Below are 13,137 nucleotides of genomic sequence, written 5' to 3'. Positions count from 1 at the left end.
CCTATGGATAAGCCACCTTCCTAGTTCCCATTAGATGGCAATGTCTGAAGGAAGGAAAGGGACTGCCTGCCCAATCTGATTGGGCAGGTAGCAGTTCTTAGGGAGAGGAAGTTCGAAAGATAACCTGGCCTGAGCCACGTAGAGCTTTCAAGGTGACAACCTGCACCTTGAACTGCATCCAGAAGGAAACTGGGAGCCAGTGTAGCTCGCACAACAGAGGTGTTACATGAGTAAACCTAGGATCAGCCATCACTGCACAATTCTGAACCCGTAATGGCTTCTGGATGGCTTCAAGGGCAGCCATGTGCAGAGTGCATTGCAATAATATAAACTGGAAGATGAAATAAATTCAAGTATGAATAAGCAAGAGGCATCATTCCATATGACATTCAATGTAAAATGCCCAAGATACAGTGCTGCTTAAAGTAGAACTGAAATGTTATTAAAGCTCCAGGAAAAATCAAACTAACAACTTTCAGCCCAGAATACAGAAGAATGTAGTTCATAAGAATGTAGATATATAGAATTTGTGAAGATGATAAAGTACTTCACACAGCAGTAGATTAGAAATCTGGATTGGATGAAGATTTCTAAGAAGGCCAGTTTTGTCACAGCCCTGAAGGGTACACAAGTACCCTTAAATCACCCAAATACTTGGTGCAAACACTTGGACATGTATTATCTTTAATGATAGATTATGTGATAGGTGGGTGGTACAATCTTTGAGATCATCTCTATTATATATGATATTGTCACACTTCCTAAAAAAAGTGAGGAAGTGGCTCTCTATCAAGGCTCCAATATGTCAAATCAGAATTTGCTTCCATGCCAATTTTTCTGATATATTCAAGCTTAGTAACATTATAGATAGTGATCTAAAATCCACTCTCTTAAAAACAAGGGTCTTCACTTTCCCTGAATGTCATAAGCAATAAATATAAGCATTTTTAAATTAGACAACATTGTTTTGACAGAGGTTTGGGTTATATCACTTGACAAATCATTTAACTGTTTCCAAAAGAAGCCTTCAATGTTTTTTTTTTAAAAAATATCTTACATCCAGTTAAAGAATATCGAAGTCCCCATGACTGGGAGGGGGATGCATAAGGCCCTATCTTTTCACATTCTATTGCTCCACCTTCAAAATTAAATCATGATCAAATAGATCTCAACCTCCAAGAAAAACAACATTTCTTATCTTATTCTCTTGCCTGTTTTAATTACCCCTGTAACTAAAAAGCAATTTCATTTCTAGAGTGGATTTTGTGTTTTCAGTTGTAGAGAACCAGAGATGACCTTGTGAAAACTGTCAAAGTTGTTAGAAAAACATGATTTGAGCCCAGGACAAGAAGAGAACATTAGAAAGCAACTTAATTAACCTGGCCTTGAATTTCCTGGATACAAGAGGGAGAGAAGGAAAATTTTGTCTGGTTTTCAAAATTCTGTTACATCAGGGTATCTCAACAAAGTTGAATTCCACTCAAATCTGTGAATCCTATTTCTTGATCTGGCCTATCTTGAAGGGCTGACAGATGTACACTCAATTCCTTTGTCTGCTGGAGACTAAACCATTTTATCTTAACAAGAGACCTAATGTGGTATAGTAGTTAAGGTAAGCAGAGAAACCTGAGTTCTAGACCACCTTCATTCATAGAAACCCACTGAGTTAGTTTGGTCCCCCTTACTTTTTCACAATTTACCCATTTCACAGGATTATTGTGTGGAAAATCAGTGGAAGAAAAGCTATATACATCACTGTAAGTTCCTGGGTAAAAGACAGATCTAAATCTAAAAAATAACTAAAAGATGGTACCTGGAAAAGAAATGAATGGATTAACTCATGTCCCACCTACCATATGTGAACTTAGTAAGAAATTAATTACTTCTTTAGGAAAGAGAAAAAAGAACAGCCTGAGTGAGGGCAAGACCTGAAGACCTGAAGACCATAAACACAATTGAAGAAAAGACAGCTATTCAGAAAATGTATGAATATTTCCTTGGTTGACTACTTTTCAATCAAAAATCAAATTTGAATTAGTGCTCTTCAGGACTCTCCTACAGCAGAAGGGAAATGGGAGCATCAATTAACTGAAAATACTAGTGTAAACCTATTGTTGCCAAAAAACATTCCCCAAATCTAGCCAAAAATTCCCTCTGCACAAAGAGGAAAAATTTACTATGAACGATTTCTCAGGTAATGCAGGTCTGTGTAAGACTCCATGGCTGAGTAGCTTTGAACACTTAGATTGCCCATTTCACACCGGGAGAATATTAAAATAATGAATTGAGCACAATATTTATCTTCTGAGTATTGCAATGAGACAAGTCATTGTAAAAAGTGCTCTCTCTGGTATTTTTGATCCAGATATTTACACCAAGTGAAATTGCTGCCTAAATGACCTGACTGTAGATAACTTGTATTAATTGCCTCCTGGCTATTCTGTTAGAGATGGATAAAGCTGTTGGTACATTGATTTAAATTAAAAATTTATTTCTTGGAATTCAACCTTTTCCACTCAAAACAAGTAGGGAGCTTGTTCAATTTCTTAGTAAAATTATGCCCCAGAGCTGAATTTATAATTTGTTAACTGAATGCAGAATATGTCCCCAATGCTGACTCTGGCCTTTCTATAGTAGATGAATAATGAATTGTGACTTCTTACAAAGTAGTCAATCTATTATTTACTAAATGGTAGCTTGTTAAGAACATACATGTTTATATCCCCCTATCCCCTAGCAACCTACCATATTCCAAAGGGTAAAGATACTTCATTTTATATAATTACAGTCTGCAATAGGTATCCAACTCTCACTTCGACTTTTTTATATCATTTCAGATGCTGCCCACCCACCCTTTTTTTGTCTGTAACATATATTTATTGAGATTCAGATTAAAGCTGTCAACTTTAATAAGAATAATAATTAGAGACATTTATATTATGGTAGACAGGTCTTGAGTCTCATATAAGAGTCTTTTCCAATCTGAATTCTTCCAGGTCTTGGAAGTCTGCAGTTTATCTGGACTACAACTTCCAAAATTACTAGACAGCAATTAAAGTCCCAACATATTTGCAGATTTGTGGGTTGCATATGACAGGCTTCTACCACTAAACTTAAATACGGATAACAACAAAATCATGGAGCACGGTCTTATTTTTCCCTTGTTATTCCCTAATGGATTATTGTAACCTTAATTCACATTAAAATGATGGTAATGTAATATAATCATGGCTATTTTTTTCCCACTATCTATGAATAAAAGAGTACACAAAATTTCATCTTGTTGGCCTGGAAACCTTGCTAACTGGGTCTCTTACAGTAATAAAGTTGCTCATTGATTTTAATTTTATAGGTGATTTTTTTTTCCATGTTTTTTTTAAAAAAACTGTTTTCTACACTCATTCAATTCTACTCTTCCAAAATTAGGTTAAACAAGATAAATTTCTAAAATTAATATAGGAACCTTAATTTTTGGCAACTGTCGGCTCTATCTGAAACCTCAAATGTCATTAGAATCTGACTGCAGTTGGATTAGATATCTTTCATCCTTCCCTGGCCCCTATAAATGAACTAATTATATTTAAAAATTAGTAATATAAAATAATCTGCATATATTAAAAGGTGTAGACAATAAACAATGTATAATAAAAATCACTTTAAAATAGCATGCATTATTTGCTATAATTGTTAAAACAGCTGGATTCTGATTCTCCTCATTATCTGTTGTTGCAGCCTATATGCCCTGATGCAAAATTTTGTCTCGGTATAGGTTGTAGCATGCTGCCTATTCCAAAGGAAAGAAGTGTACAGTCATTCATCTTGGTGGCCTGAAGTTCACTAACAAGATATTAGAGATTGTGAGGAAGCTGAAAAAAGAAACAGGAGAACTCTAGACTTAAATAATCAACAGATGATAGAGCATTTAGTGGCTTATCTAATAAATTGCAACTCTGTCCATACTGCAGAAAACCTTGGAAGAAAATATTTAAACTTTCAGAGAATATTACACCCATTATACTATTATAGATAATAGTAATAAAGCACTGCTGGAGATACCTATTGCCCTTTTCAAAATTCTGAACTGTATCCCTAATTCTAGAAATGAATGAATGAATAGAATATTTATTATAAGAAAGGAAGGAAGGAAGGAAGGAAGGAAGGAAGGAAGGAAGGAAGGAAGGAAGGAAGGAAGGAAGGAAGGAAGGAACTGTAAGATTATAGATAGGTAAGAGAATAAATAAATTGTAAACATAGCAACCATAAAAGCTATAAGATTAATTTATATATCTGAACCAATAAATTATCATGTGTAAATCTGTCTACTTTATTTACTGCTTTACAATTCTTGTTTAGGAGTATTTGATCTGCAGCAAAACTAAAAAAGTAAGAAGTAAGGTAAAAGGGACAAATGATTTTATGACGTTTAATATCTAGCTTCTTACTACAATGAATCTGTTTTTTGTTTTCTCAGTCCTGCCTTCTTATGTTGGGCTTGCCTAAGAAATTATAATGGGTATCTTTAAACCAGGGTTTCCCAGAGGTTTCCAAACTCTTCAGTTCATCAACCCCTTCATGAAGTTTCAGATTGTTCATCTACCCTCATTTATTATATGCAAATAATTTAATAAATACTACTTAAACTAATAAAATTATGAATAGTAATAGTAATCCCAAAACAACTGAAGCACCCATTGAACACCACTGGCATTGACAAAATCACCATCAGCCAATTGCAAAGGCAACTTTACTTGGAATATCTTATATTTTGCGACAATACCTTTAACGCCATCATATGTCCAGAGCTGACTATCCAGGTCCTTATGAAGGATCCGCTAGATGGATAAAAATAGATAAAAATGCCAAATGATGTCTGATTGATTGTGCAATGAACCATAACAACAACAACAATAGTAGCACCTACCCTTTGGATAGTTCCATCAATTCTTGGGAGCTGATACTGACCACTTAGAGAACTCTGCTCTAATCAGACAAATCTCTAGACGTCCCCTACTATTAGTAATATTTCCAGACTACCAAGCTAAATCCTTATGCACCCCTTTACTCACAAACAGATAACCTGCTGTAATCATCATACTGAGATGACTATAACCTAATATGTTTAATACCTAATACCTTTAATAGACAATCCCCTGAGAGACAGTTTAATAAAAAAAAAAAAAATCCTATGCAAGCAGAAATTTCCTCACCACCCTGAAGTTAACTAACCAAGGAAGATCTTGCTGGAGGCATTTTGTCTTGAATGCAAGAGTGGCTGATAGAAGGAAGACAGAGCACAATTCAGATTGTCGAGTAAAAATTCTCTATGATTCAGGGGGGGAAAATCATATATAGAATTTCTAGGAGCAGTAAGAAAACAAAATGGTCATTTTGAGCAGTTGATGTCATAATTATTTTTCCCTGAATCTCCATTCTGGAAGAATCCGATGACTTTTATCAAAATCCAATATCTATTCATGTTTTTCTTTGTTTCTGTGAATTTTCTAACAAAGAAAAAGTTATTTTAAACATAACTTTTTGGTGCCAGTTTGTGCCAAGAAGAGCGTAATCTGGTAAAACATTTCTCATTTCTCCACTAGTATCTTAAAGTAGGTACATAGTACCAACTAACCATCTCTAAAATAATATGAAGTCTGTCCCTATTGTTTTTATTCTGACACAACAATGTTTGTATGTCTCCAAAAGACTGAATCACTGGAGGGGAATGTGGGGGAGAGACTACATTCCTGAAAACTTATTTCTGTCATCTAATGGTCAGTTGGAATTTTATAGTCCAAATTGATAGCTATTTCATTGTGCTCCAATACAGTAATCAAGTCAAGCTGCCAGTATGCTAGGCATTAATAGTAGAATAAAGCAGATGTATTCATCCAGTCAGTAAGCAATCAATTCTGCCCTTTTCCTACCTGTTCTGCTTGGTGAAGACAAACAGGATGCAATCTGTAGATCCCTATAAAATTTTATGATATATGCTATAGTTTGGCTGTCTTTTGCAACAAGGGCAAGTATGATTCTCATAAGATAACCTTTTAAATTTGCCTTACAGCAGAGCTGATGAAATGGTTTGAAACTGGCCCTGAGAGAAGACTTTTAGATGGTTAATCAGTTCCAATATTTGCCTGACTGCAGACTCTCATTCAAAGTCAAATGTCATGGCCTAGCATTGTTAGAAACTAGATTCAGCCATATGGATATAGTATCCAATCTCTAGAATTTGAGGATCACCCAAGTTTAATTGTAACTAATAGACATCTAAAACTCTAGAGATAAACCATCCATCATTTATCCACCAAAATCAGAATCTATATTGACTGCAATTTAGCAGAGATTATTAGTCAAGCCCATTTATGAGAGTAACGAACATAATCCAAGCATGAATAAGTAAATGGCATTTTGGGTCACACCTGATTTTATCATGAGGAATTTGGGCTGGATCAGTCAAGGAGGCAGTAATTGAAGTGGAGACCTATCTAGATTCCATGTATCAGATGATCCAGTAACTTCGGCCTGAAATAATTCATTTACAGGTTTTATAAACCATCCAATCAAATCAGGTCTGAGCAACATATAATTAGGCAAATCTGTAATTTGATGGGAACAGGCACAAAACTCATTTCTTTTCTCACAGAAGCATATTAAGATCTCTGCAGCATTTCTCTGTATTGTCTATGCTATAAATTCAATTTTGACCCTCTTTTTATCTGAGGCACAGAATAAGACAGGACAAGAAGTAGGACAAGAAGCAATGGATGGAAGCAGGACAAGAAGCAACGGATGGAAACTAATCAAGGAGAGAAGCAACCTAGAACTAAGGAGAAACTTCCTGACAGTGAGAACAATTAACCAGTGGAACAACCTGCCTCCAGAAGCGGTGAATGCTCCAACACTGGAAGTTTTTAAGAAGAGACTGGACAGCCATCTGTCCGAAATGGTGTAGGGTTTCCTGCCTGAGCAGGGGGTTGAACTCGATGATCTCTAAGGTCCCTTCCAACATTATTATTATTATTATTATTATTATTATTATTATTATTATTATTATTATTAACAACCCCAGATATTTACACAATTAGACCTTCTTGATGATGTTCCAATTTTAATCTTAGGGCCTTGGGCAAACACTACAATCAGAAAATGATTATCAGTGCAATACTAAACAACAGATCACAAGGCTCTCCTAAGGACAATTGGTGTCTGTCATAGAATTTCAGCATCATTTGCCTGGATAATTATTGGAAAACCTTTCTTTCCATGAAATCAGACACAGATTACAGAACGATTCAGAATTTCAGTATAGATGGTGTTTTGCAGATTCCTTAAAGGTGAACTTAAAATCTGACTGGCTTGATAAGCAAAGGGAAAGGAAAGCAGGAAGGTATAGTTTCAGAATCAGGATTCTTCAGCAATGAGGACTGTTTCAGAAATTCAGTGGCAAGGAGCTTCCACAAATAAGAAACTAACAAAAGCTGTTCATAAATGTGGATACAACTCTGGAATAAGCACCAGTATATTCTTTGCTGATATTTGGAGATATGGCTTGTGAGTCATCAATAGGAATTAGTGAGAGACATATTCTATCAAATTGAACTTGAATTACACATTGTTTTTGATTAGCTTCAGGCTTTAGTTCTTGACCAGAACCTGCCTAACTCTGAACCAACATGACGTCATGCTGGATTGGTACTATCATCATCATTATACGTATACTCCTTTTCTTTGACTCAAACTAGATCTAAATCTGCAGATGCTCATAGAAACTTCTTTCCAGGGCCAGGCAAGACATATGCTGGAGCTCCCTTTGTGTGCTATGCTGTGTGTGTGTGTGTTGTTTTAAACAATTGAATCAATACCTTGGGTTTAGTTATTTGTTTAATATCAGCTGTTGTACCACTCCCGATAGATCAGTTCATTCTAGGTCAGTGGTGGCAAACCTATGACATGGGTGCCAGAGGTGGCACTCAGAGCCCTCTCTGTGGGCATATGTGCCGTTGCCCCAGTACTAGGCCTTTAGCTGAGTTTTATAAAATCTTTTCGATTAGTTCTCCACCGACATGTGCAAAAAAAAAAAGGTTCAATCTGTTCAATCAATCAACTTCTCGTGGGAAAAAAAAAAAGATCTTACAAAGTTGGAATTGATTTTAGTCCCACCACTGCAGCCACACCCACCCAATTGGCCCACACCCACCCAGCACTCGACGATGCATAAGTGGGTTTTGGGTTGCAGTTTGGGCACTCGGTCCCACAAAGTTGGAATTGATTTTAGTCCCACCACTGCAGCCACACCCACCCAATTGGCCCACATCCACCCAGCACTCGACGATGCATAAGTGGGTTTTGGGTTGCAGTTTGGGCACTTGGTCTCTAAAAGGTTCGCCATCACTGTTCTAGGTCTTTGTGAAAGTTCACTGAGACAGTAGGCTGAACTAAAAGAAAGAGGTTGTCAACTTTTTGGCTAGTCTTTGATGTGAATTAACTATAAACTGATTTGTCTCAGCTGCAACATGTTAATGTTCCTATGTCTGTTCATAGGAGCTCTTTGGGTGTCTAGGTTAGTTTTTTTACATAAATTGTTCTAAAATTTGATGCAGAACTGGGAATAAAGCTTACTTTTCTTGCTCCTCCCAGGTAGTGGAAAGTACAGTTTTAACCCTGTTACTGCTACAAGTTTCTCTGAGAATTTCCCTCTCGTCCAGTTTTCCTAACCCCACTCATAGTCAGTTTATGACAGAAGCAATTAATGTGGTTGTGATACATTTAGTGTCACCTCTTTGGCAATGTACATGTATAATTTATGATCTTACTGTTAAAAGCAACTTTTCTAAAATCAATGTTGTGATACCGGGATTATGTTTTAAAATATCTCATATTGTATAGTGTGCTATTACAGATGATTGATTAGTACATAATTCTTCTTGAATTTCCAGCAGATATTTTGTTTGAATGGAAAGTGTAATTAATATAACAATACTCTTTTTATTACTTTATTATTTTTTAAAACTGCAACTCATATTTCAAAATCTTATTCCATAGAATACAAAGTATTATAAATACAATATAAAACTTAGCAATAACTAATATTCTTGGCATTTTAGCCTATCACCTCCAACAAAAGAATGTAAATTTACAATTGCCTGTTTAGATTAATTATTAGGGGAATTCTGAACAAAGCCAAATGTGTTTTAATGAGTTTAATAATATTTCTTGAGCGAAACGAGTGGATGTTCCAACACCTTGTTTATTTCACAAATATCAAGAACCAGTCTCTGATCTCAGAGCAAAAAGCTATGGTATTAGTGATACTACATTTTCATCTTAAGCAAGTGTTATGTTGTTAGCACCTGAGGAGAATGCTGTAGATTCGTACAAGAAATTCATACTGTCAAATCAAGCTGTGATTCCATTTCCACCCTCCTGTGACAGCTTGATTACCAGGTGTCATTCAAGCTGATTTTCATTTCCTTTGTCTGTATCTTCTTGCATCTAGGTAAGATGTTATTGGCTAATCAGATTTCCTTTCCACTCTGAAGAAGAGACAGTTGTTAGGTTTCAGAAGGGTATTTGAAGAAAGAACTTGATCTTTGAGAAGGTGAGTTTGACTTACTTATTTTGGACATAACAGTCTGATTCTGCACGTCAAATGTTGTGTTACAGTTCCCAGCTCATAAAATATTCAAAGGATATATAAAGATACATATGAATTTAGAAATCTGTTGGGAGATAACAGTTCAAAAATCATATTTGTGTACTCATTTTGTGTGACTCCATGTAAAAGAATTTAGCTCTACCCTTGAGAAGGAAGGGGGGGGGAAGGAAAAATGGTTGCTTAGCCCTGGGAAAATAGAAAGTGTGAGAAAGAAACCTGACCTTGATTTTGTTCTTTTCAAAAGGTTTTAGACAGGTTTTCAAGATTCTGTTATTCTGCCCCTATGAGAATAAAGAAGTGGTGTCTTAATCACATAATTGAAGCCCGTTTCTTTTCATGTTCCTGCAGTATATGCAACAGTCATTTAAAAGAGGCAGGAACTTGATGACATGATTGTATTGCCATTCTGACATTTTTTTTAACCCCCTTACAGACACTCCTGGAGGGAAGTTATCTCACCCGCAGTGCTATCAGTTTAGAAGCTATGGGCAATCAGAAAGATTCAAGTTGGGAAATGTAGACAACACTTTGAAACACTGAAAAAGGGCATCACATTAAGCAATATCAGAAGCAGAATTCCCTGCCTTCGGTTGAGGAAATTTCCACTTGCACAAGTTTGTCCCTTATTGTATTCATTGATCAATCAGCTATAGGACATAAAGCAAGGTAATTTTTATTTAGAAGCATTCTTGTACAAGAGGTGGCCTAGCTATACAAAGCTTTACAGGAAGGAGACCAGAAAAAAATGAATTAGTATAGTTTTTTTTTTAAAAAAAGACTATAGAATCCTCATTACTATTCAAATTATTATTCAACAATATTCATTATTATTCAACAGTTACACTATAAAGACAGCTTCTATGAGCTAATTACATACTATAAGCTTTTAATTTACCTTTTTAGATTTCAATCTCCCTCAGCTCCTTTATGTAATTTTTATACTTCTAGGAAGCTTCTCTCCACCAGGCAAAGATTAAAACAAACAACAATATTGAAAGCAAGCCAATCCATTAATTCTAATGCCAATGCCCAAAAAATGCTAATAACATTTTTAGCCAAGAGTAATCAGGTAATAAAGACAAGCATATGCCAAAAGGTATTAGTCCTGGCTTATACTCTATGAAGTGCTACCATTTCCTGTTGAATTTGATCAGTAGCCTCAAAGATAGAAAATTATATGGTGACCAACCATCCTCCTTTAGGGAGGACAGTCCTCCTTTTGTGAGTTCTATCTTCCCTCGAAAAGTGTCCTCCTACATGTCCTCCTTTTCAATATTTGAAGACTAATCTGCAGGGCTTTTTTTTTTCTCATAGAACGCTCAGAATGGCGTTCCGGCACCTTTTTTGATGGTTTTTTTTCAAGTTTTGCATGAGCTGTGCTACTCCCCCTATTGGCTTTCGAAAGCCAATAGGAATTGCTGCTGAGCGTGCCAAAACACCCGGCCGGCAAACTTTGCACATGCAAGTTGTCTGCAGCAAAGGCGAATTGGCAGGAACTTTGCACCCCTCCCTGCTACCCAACTACACCATCTCCTAGTTAGTCCCGAAGATACCTGGAGGAGACTGGAGCAGCGATGCCACGGTAACTTCCTCTTGATCTTCGGCCCTGCTAGGGCAATAATGGGTGCAGGCGCAAGAGGTGGGGCAGCGGGGCTGCTGCGGGTGGGGGTGTGAGGAGTGGGGGTGGCCAGCTGCCCCCATGCTGTGGGAGCCGTGGGGCCTGCTCTACATGAGGTTGCTCAGGGTGGGTAGTGGTGCTGGCAAGGCAGTTGCAGGCGAGGTGTATTGACACCGGGCTGCCCCCCGGGGCCAGAGCCGGTGCAGCTGATGCTTTGGGAGTTGCGGGGCCCACTCTACATGGCAGGGCAGCCGTGCTGGTGAGGCAGCTGTGGGCGGGGGCGCGGCATGTGAGCATAATTACAATATAAAATGTTATTGTTACAAATGTTTTTATTATGCATTTATTGTATTATAGTGTATTCTGTATTATTGTTGCAATGAATAAAATGTTTCTTTTATTTACGATATTTTTTTCTTCAATTTATTTGTGTCCTCCTTTTCATTGTAAAAAAGTTGGTCACCTTAAAAATTATAAAGTACATCAGTTATCAGGTATACATGTATAGCATTTAAGGGCACAAATCCTTCCTCCCTCTGCTAACATCATGCCCAAGGCCCATCAATTTTGCAAGACCGTTGCTTGTGTGGCTTGGACTTTAATACTTAATTGTGTGAGGACAGTTGTAGTTTCATTAGCTACTGTTAGATGTTTGCAATTTGAATGAAGCCATTGCTGCTCCCAATGGAGGGATAATTGTCCCTATTATTTCAGCTTATCCAAATTTATCCTTTTATTATGTAATAAACTGGACATTTCGGCGTTTGCTAGCTTCCTATTTATATGGGTACTATGCGGTCTCAATATAGTCACATAACATATGCCACAAAAGTTGAATGGGAGATGTTCATTGACTATCTCCACATATAAAATAATGGACCACAACAACAGTAAAGCTCTTTTTGCAAGTTCTGGACAAAAGAACGAATTATAGATTATAAGATAAGATAACCTTTATTGTCATTTTTATATTGTGCACACAATGACACACAACAAAAATGAAATTTAGTTGCCCGTTCTCAAAGTGAAACACATACATGACACACACCTAAACATACTATGAACAACATACGTATAGACCCACATCCCTACATATATGTAGCAATAAATATTAAATTTATAACCAGAATTAATTCCAAAATCAGATGGAGAGGCATTATTTAATGAAAAAAACCTCAAAGCTTCTTCTCTATTCTTTATTGTAGAGATATTAAGCTTCCTGAAAAAAGCCCTGACCTGAACACCTCAGCAACTGGAAGACAAAATACTATAAAACATTCCAAATTATTTCTATCCATAATCTGTCTGGTATCCATAGAATGTAATTTGAAATACCATGGAAACTTTTATTTCAGTAACATTGAAAGGGTTTACTAATTAAATGCATGCCATCTTTTGCATGAAAAAGTTATATGAGCCCAAACCAAATGGCTGGATATATTCAATATTTCAGCATATTTTAAAAAAAATATTGAGAGAAATTTGAAAAAATGTTAAAAAGTTTCAAACACCGGGAGAATAAAGTAGAAAAACAGAAGCCTTTCTATAGAAGGAGGAAATGCTTGAAGAACAACAAGTGATAATGTAACATGTTATTGTATACCAATTAAATAATGATCAAATGAACTACCTGTATGTTTGACTCCCAAATACTCCCTGAATTAGATTATTATAGAGAGGTTCTTTGTAAACATGGTTAAAAATTATACACCATCAAAATGTTTACACAATTTCTTGGTAATAAGTAGAAGAATTTAAGACACAAGTGCTTACTAAAATCTACAGTTTTCAGAATTGAATGATATAGTCTATAACTTAAAACATGAACACACACACACACACACAAACATACTTTATATTA

This window comes from Crotalus tigris, unplaced genomic scaffold, assembly GCF_016545835.1.
Source record: "Crotalus tigris isolate CLP2741 ecotype Arizona unplaced genomic scaffold, ASM1654583v1 scf7180000018132.25964210502:946417, whole genome shotgun sequence".
NCBI lineage: Eukaryota > Metazoa > Chordata > Lepidosauria > Squamata > Viperidae > Crotalus > Crotalus tigris.
This window is presented reverse-complemented; position numbering follows the sequence as displayed.